Below are 10,790 nucleotides of genomic sequence, written 5' to 3' on the forward strand. Positions count from 1 at the left end.
CGCGGAAGCATGTATCAAATAGCCATTCATGAACCTGAGAAACATATAGAAAACTGTCAACGAAAAACGTTGGTGAAATCATAGGTGTATTTGTAAACGTTGTTTTTGAACCACAAGATTTTGTATAGTTGATTATCCAAATCGTATATATTCCAAAGAATGTTGTTTGTATCACGAGCACCCAATTATCAAAGCTTAACTGAATCTTTCCTCTGAATCTTGAATCTATAGTGTTAGAACTTACACTATACCCGATAAAATTATATTTCATTCACTAACGGTAGCGAACCGTCTGAATGAGGGTTCGTCAAACCCGTATGACCACACAACATAATTACTCGCTTACACTTACACCCTGCAAGTGGAACTAATGATAATTGGATTGAGGACTTTTGTTCTAACTCGTCTGTATCTTTGTATTCGTATTTGTGTTCAAAGTATAAAAATATGAAAAGTATATATACATATGAAATGTATATAAGTATGTAATGTATATGTTTCTCAGCCCACGATTTAAAGAATAAGAGTTGTTGAAAAGGTGGGACTATGATCTCACCTCGAGTGCACGAGTATAAAGGTACTTCACAAAGTAAACGTGTGCATGAAAGTTGTTTAGCCTTGACCTAAACAAGTAAGTTGTATCAATTAACCGGTTACGACACAAGGTCGGGCGAAATGTGTTCAATTAGTCCTAAGGCTCGTTACGACTCGAATATATATAGCATGTGAATCACGCTGTCAAGTTTCATGCAAGAATCAAGTATAAAAGCATGTTAGAAAGATTGCATAAGTATTTGGTTAAGTTTGACTAAAAGTCAAACTTTGGTCAAAGTCAAAGTCAACGAAAAAGTCAACACGTTCGGGTCGGGTCGCGGACAATTTTTCTAAGCTTAGAAGTCATATATAAGCATGTTGGCCAAGTTTCATGTCAATCGGAGGTGCGTAGCATAGTTGGAATTAAACGAAAAACAAAGATTTTGGGCAGTCTGCAGCTGATGCGCCGCATCCCTCACAGATGCGCCGCATCTGTACCTGATTCACGTGAAATTGTTGAAAAAATTACAAGTCTCGAACTAAACTTCAAACGAACGTAACTTATGAACCGTAAACATTCAAAACACGTATCTTATATCGTTGGAAAGGTATTTTGACGAGGAATACAACTAAACACATTTCATCACTCAAATCCATCATTAACAACAATGAAAACCTCGTCGATTGATCGCTAAAAGTTCATTGTCAAAGTTTCAAGTTCATAAAATGCATTTCATGACTCGGGAATCCAATTTACACATATGATATGCCGTTTTGAAGGTAATTAAACATACAATACAACTAAACACTTACAAACAACATTTCATAGCATTCAATTATCAAAAGTTCATTTTAAAGATCATCAAACCCTAATCAAAATCATGAATTCATCAATTTTGTAAATGAAGCTTTTCTAAATCAACCTACACATCAAAATGAAGCTAATGATGCTAGTAACACATTTAATACATGAACTTTAACATTTAAACTACATTTAATCGTCCAAAACTCAAGATTAAGCACACCCATTTTTTATATTCAAGCTAGTTACTCAAAACAACAAATCGAGCAAACCAAACACATATTCATGTTAGACTTGAGCCATAGACACTAACTAACACCATTTCAAGTCTATAAAACGAATTTGAGAAATCTAGAGTTTTAGAAATGTTACCCAAACGAGATTAAGTTGGTACCAAAATGAAGAGGATGATGCAAGGATCACAAATATGTAATTTGTTTTTATGTTTGATTGCTAGATTTGAAATGGACGATGAATCTTTGAAGATGGTTGTCACACTCCCAAATAGGGCCTGGGGTATTTGTGACTAATTATATCAAATCAAAGTTGTATAAACGAGAACGACTCTATATGAGACATTTTATTGAGTTTTGCAGGGGAAGATAAATAGAATACATTGTATTTAGAGCATTAAATATCTTTAATTGATATGATATGTAATGAAGACTCCAAGCATAGCAAGCAATCATCATCAAAGCGGCATATATACAGCGGAAGCAATATTTAAGTACCTGAGAATAAACATGCTTTAAAAAGTCAACACGAGATTGAGTGAGTTCATAGGTTTATCGTAAATCAATAGTTCAGTATAGCATTAGACCACAAGATTTAAGTTTAAAGTTGATTGATACCAAATATATCAATCGAAAGAATTGTTGTTTGTAATATCGCGACTAAACAAAAGTTACCCTGTGACGCCTTGTACTGTCAGTGTCGTTGAATCATTTTTATGTATCCAATGACCAACGGTCAAATGGACAGAGACGTCACTCTCAGTAGCGCTACTCATAATAACTAAGCTTGCATCTTATACCTCAGCAATTAACGATATTAAGGCAGGGATTTAGCATTACAAAGCACGCATATAGCATAAAAGTTTGAGTACTTGTGTCTAAACGTAAAACAGTTATAAAAATAGTGCATGTATTCTCAGCCCAAAAATATAGATAAAAAGGGAGCAAATGAACTCACGATACGATACGATAGTTTGTAGTAAATATGCATAGGATGGCACTGAACAAGTACAGAGTTGACCTCGAATTCACGAACATATATCAAGTATATATTAACATGTATAATGGTAATTGAACAAGTATATATATTATTAATGACTTTATTTGTTATTTTTAAATTATGTTTTAAATTAGATAAATTTAATATATTTAATTTATATATTTTATATATACTAATATTTATCATTCGTTATGACATTTTATATATATTAAAATTTATTTATGATAAAGAATATATAAAAATATATTAATTGATATCTTTTATATATAGTTTAATTAATATCCTTTTAATAATAAGAATATAGTGATATGTAATATTAATATTAAAAATATCTATTTGTAATAATACTTAGTTAAGGATAATAATAATAATAATAATAGTAATAATAGTATTGTTAATAACTATTATTAATAATGACAGTTTTTAATAAAGATATTTATAAAAATGATAATTTTATTAAAAATATTAATTTCAATAATAATACTAATTTTACTAAAAAAATTGATAGACTTAAAGTACGGTTACTTTTAGTAATAATGGTGATAATGATAGTAATTTTAATACTAATAATTATAATCTTATTAATAACAATGATATTATTAATAGTAATAATTATGTTAATAATACTAATTAATAATAATAACTATAATTATGATAAAAATACTAATTTTAATAACACTAATTAACTTACATCATAAATTAATTTTAGTTTAAATCATTTTCAAAAACTTATAATAATAGTAATTATTTTAATAATGTTTATAATAATCTTCTTTAATAATAATAATATAATTAATTTAATAATGATAACTATAATAATTTTAATAATAATAATAAGATGATAATAATAATAATAATAATTAATAACAATAATAATAATAATAATAATAATAAATAAATAAATGAGAAACTTCCTTATAAAAGCCTTTTCTAAAAAAAATGCACCGAACCGGGATCGAACCCGAGACCTCACGTTTACTCACAAACACACCCAACCATCACTCAGCTGCTTACATTTCTGATATATACTCGACATTTATTTTATTTAATATGTTTTCTATTTCTATTTCTTCTTCCTTCTACTTCAATAACTCAGTCGACAGGAACCTTATCAATTACTTATAATAATTATACTTCGATTTATATTTAGGAAATTAAGAGAAACAGATTACAATTGTATTGGTGTTTAACGGAAAAAAAAATAAAAAAAAGCAGTTGTTTGTTCGAAAAAAAATATAACTCAAACCTTGATTTTGAAATTGATAACGTTATAACTCAAACCTAATTTAGGTATGTTACTTTTTATTTTTTAATTAATATTAATAATTATATTAATAATAATATAAATTAATAATTATATTAAATATATATATATATATATATATATATATATATATATATATATTATTAATAATAATTAATAAATAATATTAATGTTAATAATAGAAGTCATAATTTTATTACTTATTATAATAATATTAATATTAATAATGGTATTAATAACTATAAAAATAATAATGCTAATAATGTAATAATTATTTTAATAATAATAATCCTAATTAATAATAAAAAAAATGATAATAATAATATTAGATTGTATTTATTTTATAATAATAATATTGATAATATGCATAATAATAATTAGTACAAATGTTAATAATAATAATAATAATAATAATAATAATAATAATAATAATAATAATAATAATAATAATAATAATAGATTGTAATATTGATAATAATAATAATACTTTTGGTAATAATAATATTAATAGTAATGACAACACTGTTAATGATACTTGTAAATGATAATGTTAATATTGTTAAATTTTATATTAATAATAATAATATTAATTAATACTAATGTATTATTATTTACAAATAATTGTTCATGAATCCTCAGAATTTATCGAAGTTAAATTTAAATTTAATCGGAAATTTTTCGGGTTATCACAGTACCTACCCGTTAAAAGAAATTTTATCCCGAAATTTAGTTGTTATCAGTTGGCGTCGTTTGTAAGCAGGTGAGGTTATTTTTGTTTTACTTTGTTTTCACGTTCCAGGTATGCTCGGGGCCATGCGTGACTTCCAACAGATAAAATATTGTTTTGTTTTGAGCATTTTAAATCATACGAAATAAATTGCGGAGGTTATCTAAAAGATTTAACAAGAGTGTCATCGATTAAATTTTCTAAAAAGGATTGATGATATTTTACAAGTCATTTCAGCAAATTGAATACATGATATGTGTTATGAATAATATTGAACTTATTTAAACCTTGAGCGTTTATGCCACAATATTAGGGTAGACAAAATAGAGAGGAGTTAATTACGGTCATGAAATTTGATAGAGACCGTTATTGTTTACAACAAGAATGATGAAAATTAAATGTTCTCCTTAACTTTTGACATAGCTATTGTAAAATAGTGAAATGAGAACATTAAATGTTCTCCTTAACTTTTGACATAGCTAAAGTTGATTTTCGAAATTCAAGGGATTTAAAGAAATCTTCGAAATCTTTATAAGATTTGATTCTACGGTAATTAAGGAATTTGAGATTTTCTTTGATTAAATGCGGTGAATTGCCTTGATTGTTGTGTCTGAAATTTTGCTATAAAATTAACTTCTTCTATTTCATTATCTTCACCACTTCTATACTTTCTTCCTCAATTCAGACTTCCAAAAGTGTCAATATGCTTCATCCAGTTCGAATTCTGAATATAGTCCTGACTTTTATATCTATCATGCTTGTTTTTCATCTGTCGCCGGAAGAGTGACCATGCTCTTGAATTGTGTCTTTATATTGCTATACGCTATGTACACGGTTTGTAATTTCGGTATTGTTATCGGACTTTATATTTTCCCTTATATGTCAAAGCTTCATGCTTTTGTAAAGCAAGTAATGGTCCAGAATTCGTAGGTATGAAGTTTCGAATGATCATAATATACAAGTAATAATACGATTTGATTTGTCAAATTACCAGAATGTCCGAAAAAGACCGAATCATCAAGAAAAATATTTTCTTGATATGTTTAAAGGTCAAATAGAATGAAAGTATTATGTAACATGGCAAATGATAATTATAAAGTCTATGAATCATCATTTTTCATTAAAAATTTTCCAAGATTATTCAGAATATATAATATATATACTTATGTGTTTGTTATAGAATAGAAATAGACATGGATACAATATTAAAGGGCCCTGAAAGTGATGGGAATTGATGGGCCTGAGCAATAGACAACTTTGCACCCCTTTGGCTGGCCATGGTATGCATATGTTATTGGGTAAGGTTATGGCTATGTTAAAGTTGATATGGTACTTTCAAAATTCATGATGGACACGAGTTGAAGAAATATGGTTCTAAGACCTAGAATTGAAGAAATATGGTTCTAAGACTAAAGGTAAAGCAAAGGATAAGTAAAAGAAGATGGCGTCGTAGGCTGAACTTGTTGTATTTGTTTATGACGTTAATTTTAGGAAATTGATATAAAGCTAACCATATTGAGAAAGCATACCTGGGAACGTTAATTTTAGGTAGCCGGCGAGCGGTAAATTAAACTGCAAAGATCTTCATGGGTGCTGTTCTAGTTAAAAGCCATTAAATTTAAGATTTGAAAATACAATAAGCATACAAGAACAGGGCTCGATAGCAATAAATTAGACCTAGTAACAAAACCCTAACTATAAACCTAATTTATGTTACGTAGTATGCTTTCTCAAGTACGGAGTATATGTTTATCAATGTCCTTCGATGTAAAAAGGATGTCAAATTTACTTTGTTGGTGTATATTAAATGAATATTTCTTTTTGCCAAAAAAAACTAAACCTAATTAAATTCGAGACCAATTGAAATCAACATATAAAACGACAAGATTTACGTTAAATGGAAATGTTAACAATAATGACAACTGTGGCCGCCCATCCTCAATTTGGGTCAGACTTGGATGCTTGCGACATCATCGCACGGCACCATTGCTCGCACTGCTTTTTTTTAATACTCCGCACTGTTTTTTATACTCCTCGGAAAAGTTTAGCAGCACAAACCGAATTTTGAATTGCATACTATTTGCTTCATCATCACTGCTATTCTATAAACATCTTTTTCTGAAAAAACGAAGCTGGCATCAATATGGTTAGCATGGTTTGTTAGAATAATTCAATAGAATGTTTATCGACATTGGTAGACAAACCTAGACAACAACAAAACTAAACTATAGCAACTGTGAAATAAACGTTACAAAAATAAAATTACAAAACAATATTAATTCTTTTAAGCATTAAAGAGGAAATTCTTTCAGACAAATGCCTCGAATAGTCTTCATAATTGATTGAATGGACTTCTCAGACTCGTCATCTATATGAAATCGTCATTAAGAATTAACCCCAAAAAAAAACAATATTAATTTAATCAAACCTTATTAAAAACAAAATAATAAAATAAATATAAAACTTCAGACATCCAAGGAAGGATAAAGCAGCATTATCTCTCAAGCCCGGCGAAAGGCGAAAGATCTTAGTCGGCCACTGCGAATGTCTCTGAGAAACAAGCCTTAGATTTATCATCATCAGTTAAAAGAAGTTGCTTATATTTTATATAGTATATATAAAAAAAATAAACTGATTTATTTCTATTTCAATGTTAAAAACGATAGATTAGATGAATATAAAGAGGCATCAGTTCTCCAAGGTGTTTTAGCATCAAGGTATGCATTCAGACGCAAATTACCCATTTGTTATAAGAGGTTCGTCACATGCCAAAATATTAAAAAACGAAAATATAAAATAATTAACTTGTTAAAAAAATTAAAGCGATCGGAACCTGTCGGGATTCAATGTTTAACATCAATCAAATCGAAATTTGTCAGTGGATTGACAGACCATTGAATTTTATCGTCACCTCGCTTTTAAATTTTAAAAGAATAAATTCAAATTTATATAAAAAAAAAAAAAAAAACAAATCGCTCAGAACTTCTTAGAGGTTTGCTACCGTCATCGACAGGATTTAAAATCCTGTTTCTGGAGCAGGTACGTCTTCCTCATGGCGACTTAAATAAAAATTAAAAATTAACCAATAAATAACACAAATTGAAACTCAAAATCAATAACCTCTGAAGCAAGAAACGTAAAGATTTGGAGATGGTGAGATGAATGAGAAAGCTCTGGAGATGATGAGGCATAAATAGAGGGTGGATAGTGGTTGTATGTTACGGCGCTAACTGTATCCGAACCCTAAAGCAACCCGCCCTACTGTTGTAGTTCGGGCCGAATTAGACTCACGAGTCACGGCCCATTTAATTCCTTCACTTTACATTTTTACATGTGAGCCCAAAACAGTCGGTGGAAGATAAAAAATCACGGGGCGAGCTGAAAATCTTTTTCACGGACGAATTGGAGTAATTTGATGGGATCACCTTTTTTTGGTTTTGTTTTGTGCCCCGTCGTGTGTTTTAAAAATTCTCGAGAGTGTAAGACGCTCTTTTTTTAAGGCGTATGTCTTTCGGGTATAAAAATGTCTTTGGTTAAATGGGACAATGTGATTGCACCTTATGGGGCGGGAGAGATTTATATCGGGAGTTTAAAATGCATAAACCTCTCTTTATTGGATAAATGGTGGTGAATGTTAATAATCGAAACCAACTATTTATGGGTTAAATTAATTTGTAGTATTTATGGAACTCATGGTAACCTAGTGGTGGAGTGTGGATCTTTTCACATCCCGACTCTAGGTGTTTGGAATAACATCGTTCGTGCAGAAATTCAAATTGAAGAACTTCAAGTGCCTTTTTCACATCCTTTCAAAGACAATTGGTGATGGAGCCTCCATCTCTTTTTGGGATGACCATTGGATCGAACTGTTGCAGGATTCATTTACAAGACTTTATAGATTGGAGAATGGAGACATGGAATACCGCTTCGGTTAACGATAAGTTCTCTGATGATGGGCTCACCACGTTTGCAACAGCCTCAATTGATTCTTTTATAACTGCTGCGGGTAACAAGATTTTTCGTACTGGTCAAGGGCCCCTTCTGGGCGTACATTAATAGGATTACAGCAGCCTTGCAGCCTGCTCTTTTCAGTTTCGCTGGATCATAATGTAATACCCCGTCAGAATCCACTAACGGAATATTAACTCCTGGTCCCACAGTTTAGCGGTCACGCCCTCTATATGAGACGTTTCCGAAAAGTATTCGCATTAATTATCAAATCAAGTCATTTATTAAAGAAAATGTAACTGGAAAACGTTTGACATAAATGACTAATGTATATGAACCCAAAACATCTCGAAATAAAGTAGTTTAAATTCGAATATTTGTTCTTGAAATGAAAACGATAAAATATGATGGACGCCGTCCAGTTCTAGCAGCAAACATCACAATAACTTCAGTTAAGCGGAAGCACTACCTCTAAGTACCTGAGATGAAACATGCAAAACGTCAACGAAAAACATTGAGTGAAACTACAGGTTTAGTAAATCATTTCGTAAGTTAGGCCACAAGATTTTCTTAGAAAATATCATAGGAAAAGTATACATTATCATGAGCACTTGATTATAAAGCTTTAACCTTTGCGTGAGACGAGCACACGTCTTTAGTTTACCCTATCATGGTGCTACACCAATCAAATGTGTACTAGTAACAACAGAATAGACGCATGTTATGTTTAGGTGAGGTTTGTCAAACCTAACGGTACCATCCCTATAAGTCGAGCTTACAAAGTAACTAATATAATCAAGCTAAGGGATTTTTGATCTGAACTCATATGTATAGTCGTTGTAAGTTACTTGTGCCTAATATGTAAAATATTTGGAAAAAAAGCATGCATCTCATCCCTGTAAAAGTGTAATAGGGACTGTAGACTCACCTTAGCAAAAGCACTTGTAATTTCTTAGCAAAACGTACGATTGTCGAACAATCTCGACTAAACAACGCAACCTAAATAAGTAAATCATCTTAAGTATACACTTATAGGTCAAACCATGTCAACCCATAGTGTACGCAAAGTCCTAGTGCTCAGGCTGACTCAACAAACAATTAAAAGTCAACTAATCCAAGCAAGTCAACCCTAAAGTCAACTCGGTCAAAGTGGTCAACTAAAGTCAAACATCTTAGTAGGTCATGCAAACATGATCAATAAGTCAAACCTAGGTCAAGTATCACTTTACAAGTCATAATTAAGCATATTGCACTTTCGCACCTTAAAGCACGCCTTAGAAATTCGTACATCGTAGAAAGATCCAACTATAGCTTATAGCACATAAATCATTAAATCATGAACAACTCCAGATCATAACTACACTTAAAATCGATTCCAAAAAGTCTAGCCAAAGCCTCATACGACATATAAAAGTCCAATATCAGAAAGGGTCTAATCATAGTTCATTACATCAATTTCTACCCGCGCGTCAGTTTTTAAACATTATTCAAAAAATATAGAAAATAGATTTTAACGAACGGCCAATTGGAGTCATCTCAAAACATCTCAAAATTTTAGTGATAAAATAATCAAAAACATTGCTTTAGCCAATTCGTACAGTTTTGCAAACCTTTACAGACTCATCAGTTTTTAATCATCAACTGAACACATCATTTAGACGAGCATATATCTCATGGAAAATCACGTTCTCGCAAGTTTGCAAACAAATGAAACATGTCAAGTAACATATATACTAACATATTCCATAATATCAAAGTCTCAATCAATTCCTAGTCCACTCTAGCAATTTTTATGTAACTTTGAAAACCGATTCAGCTCACTTTAAGAACCAAATCTTCGTTTTGACATAACGGGAGCATTACATAACCTTTTGACGCAAATCTTTAGTCCAAATTGCATAAATTTTCATAAGGAATACAGTAGTACACTTTTTATAAGCTAAAACACAAAGTATGCAACTTAAAAAATTCGTATTATGCACATAACCTAGTCAAATCTTCGATTAAGCATATCTTAAGCATATGATAACGAAATCACGCAAAATCGGAGTCTAAAATTAATAACTTTTCGATATCTTTCCATTAAAATATGTTACAAGATCAGTTCTCATGTCAATTAAATTAAATCTACAAGAAACAAATTCGTTTTCCATGTAAACAACGTAAATTACGCAATCAAACGATAAATAACAACACAAGACACCATTGATTGAGCACTAGACTTGATTACAATATGTAGTTGAACAACAAACTGAATTAATAAAATTTGGGTTACTAGTTAT

General features: G+C 30.3%; 5 non-coding genes across 5 annotated transcripts; all 5 read right to left on the reverse strand.

Annotated features, from left to right (window-relative positions):
- Window positions 1-6,863: 6,863 nt before the first annotated feature.
- On the reverse strand, window positions 6,864-6,950 carry LOC139846307 (small nucleolar RNA SNOR75). Its single transcript, XR_011759031.1, has one exon. It is a non-coding gene; the product is annotated as a small nucleolar RNA SNOR75 (small nucleolar RNA).
- A 71-nt stretch (window positions 6,951-7,021) lies between these two features.
- Window positions 7,022-7,145, reverse strand: LOC139846326 (small nucleolar RNA SNORD14). Its single transcript, XR_011759045.1, has one exon. It is a non-coding gene; the product is annotated as a small nucleolar RNA SNORD14 (small nucleolar RNA).
- Window positions 7,146-7,240: 95 nt separating this feature from the next.
- LOC139846285 (small nucleolar RNA Z101) lies at window positions 7,241-7,334 on the reverse strand. Its single transcript, XR_011759011.1, has one exon. It is a non-coding gene; the product is annotated as a small nucleolar RNA Z101 (small nucleolar RNA).
- A 48-nt stretch (window positions 7,335-7,382) lies between these two features.
- On the reverse strand, window positions 7,383-7,476 carry LOC139846294 (small nucleolar RNA snoR14). Its single transcript, XR_011759020.1, has one exon. It is a non-coding gene; the product is annotated as a small nucleolar RNA snoR14 (small nucleolar RNA).
- Window positions 7,477-7,532: 56 nt separating this feature from the next.
- LOC139846288 (small nucleolar RNA U61) lies at window positions 7,533-7,619 on the reverse strand. The gene has a single exon (XR_011759014.1). It is a non-coding gene; the product is annotated as a small nucleolar RNA U61 (small nucleolar RNA).
- Between the last annotated feature and the right edge of the window lie 3,171 nt (window positions 7,620-10,790).

This window comes from Rutidosis leptorrhynchoides, chromosome 4, assembly GCF_046630445.1.
Source record: "Rutidosis leptorrhynchoides isolate AG116_Rl617_1_P2 chromosome 4, CSIRO_AGI_Rlap_v1, whole genome shotgun sequence".
NCBI lineage: Eukaryota > Viridiplantae > Streptophyta > Magnoliopsida > Asterales > Asteraceae > Rutidosis > Rutidosis leptorrhynchoides.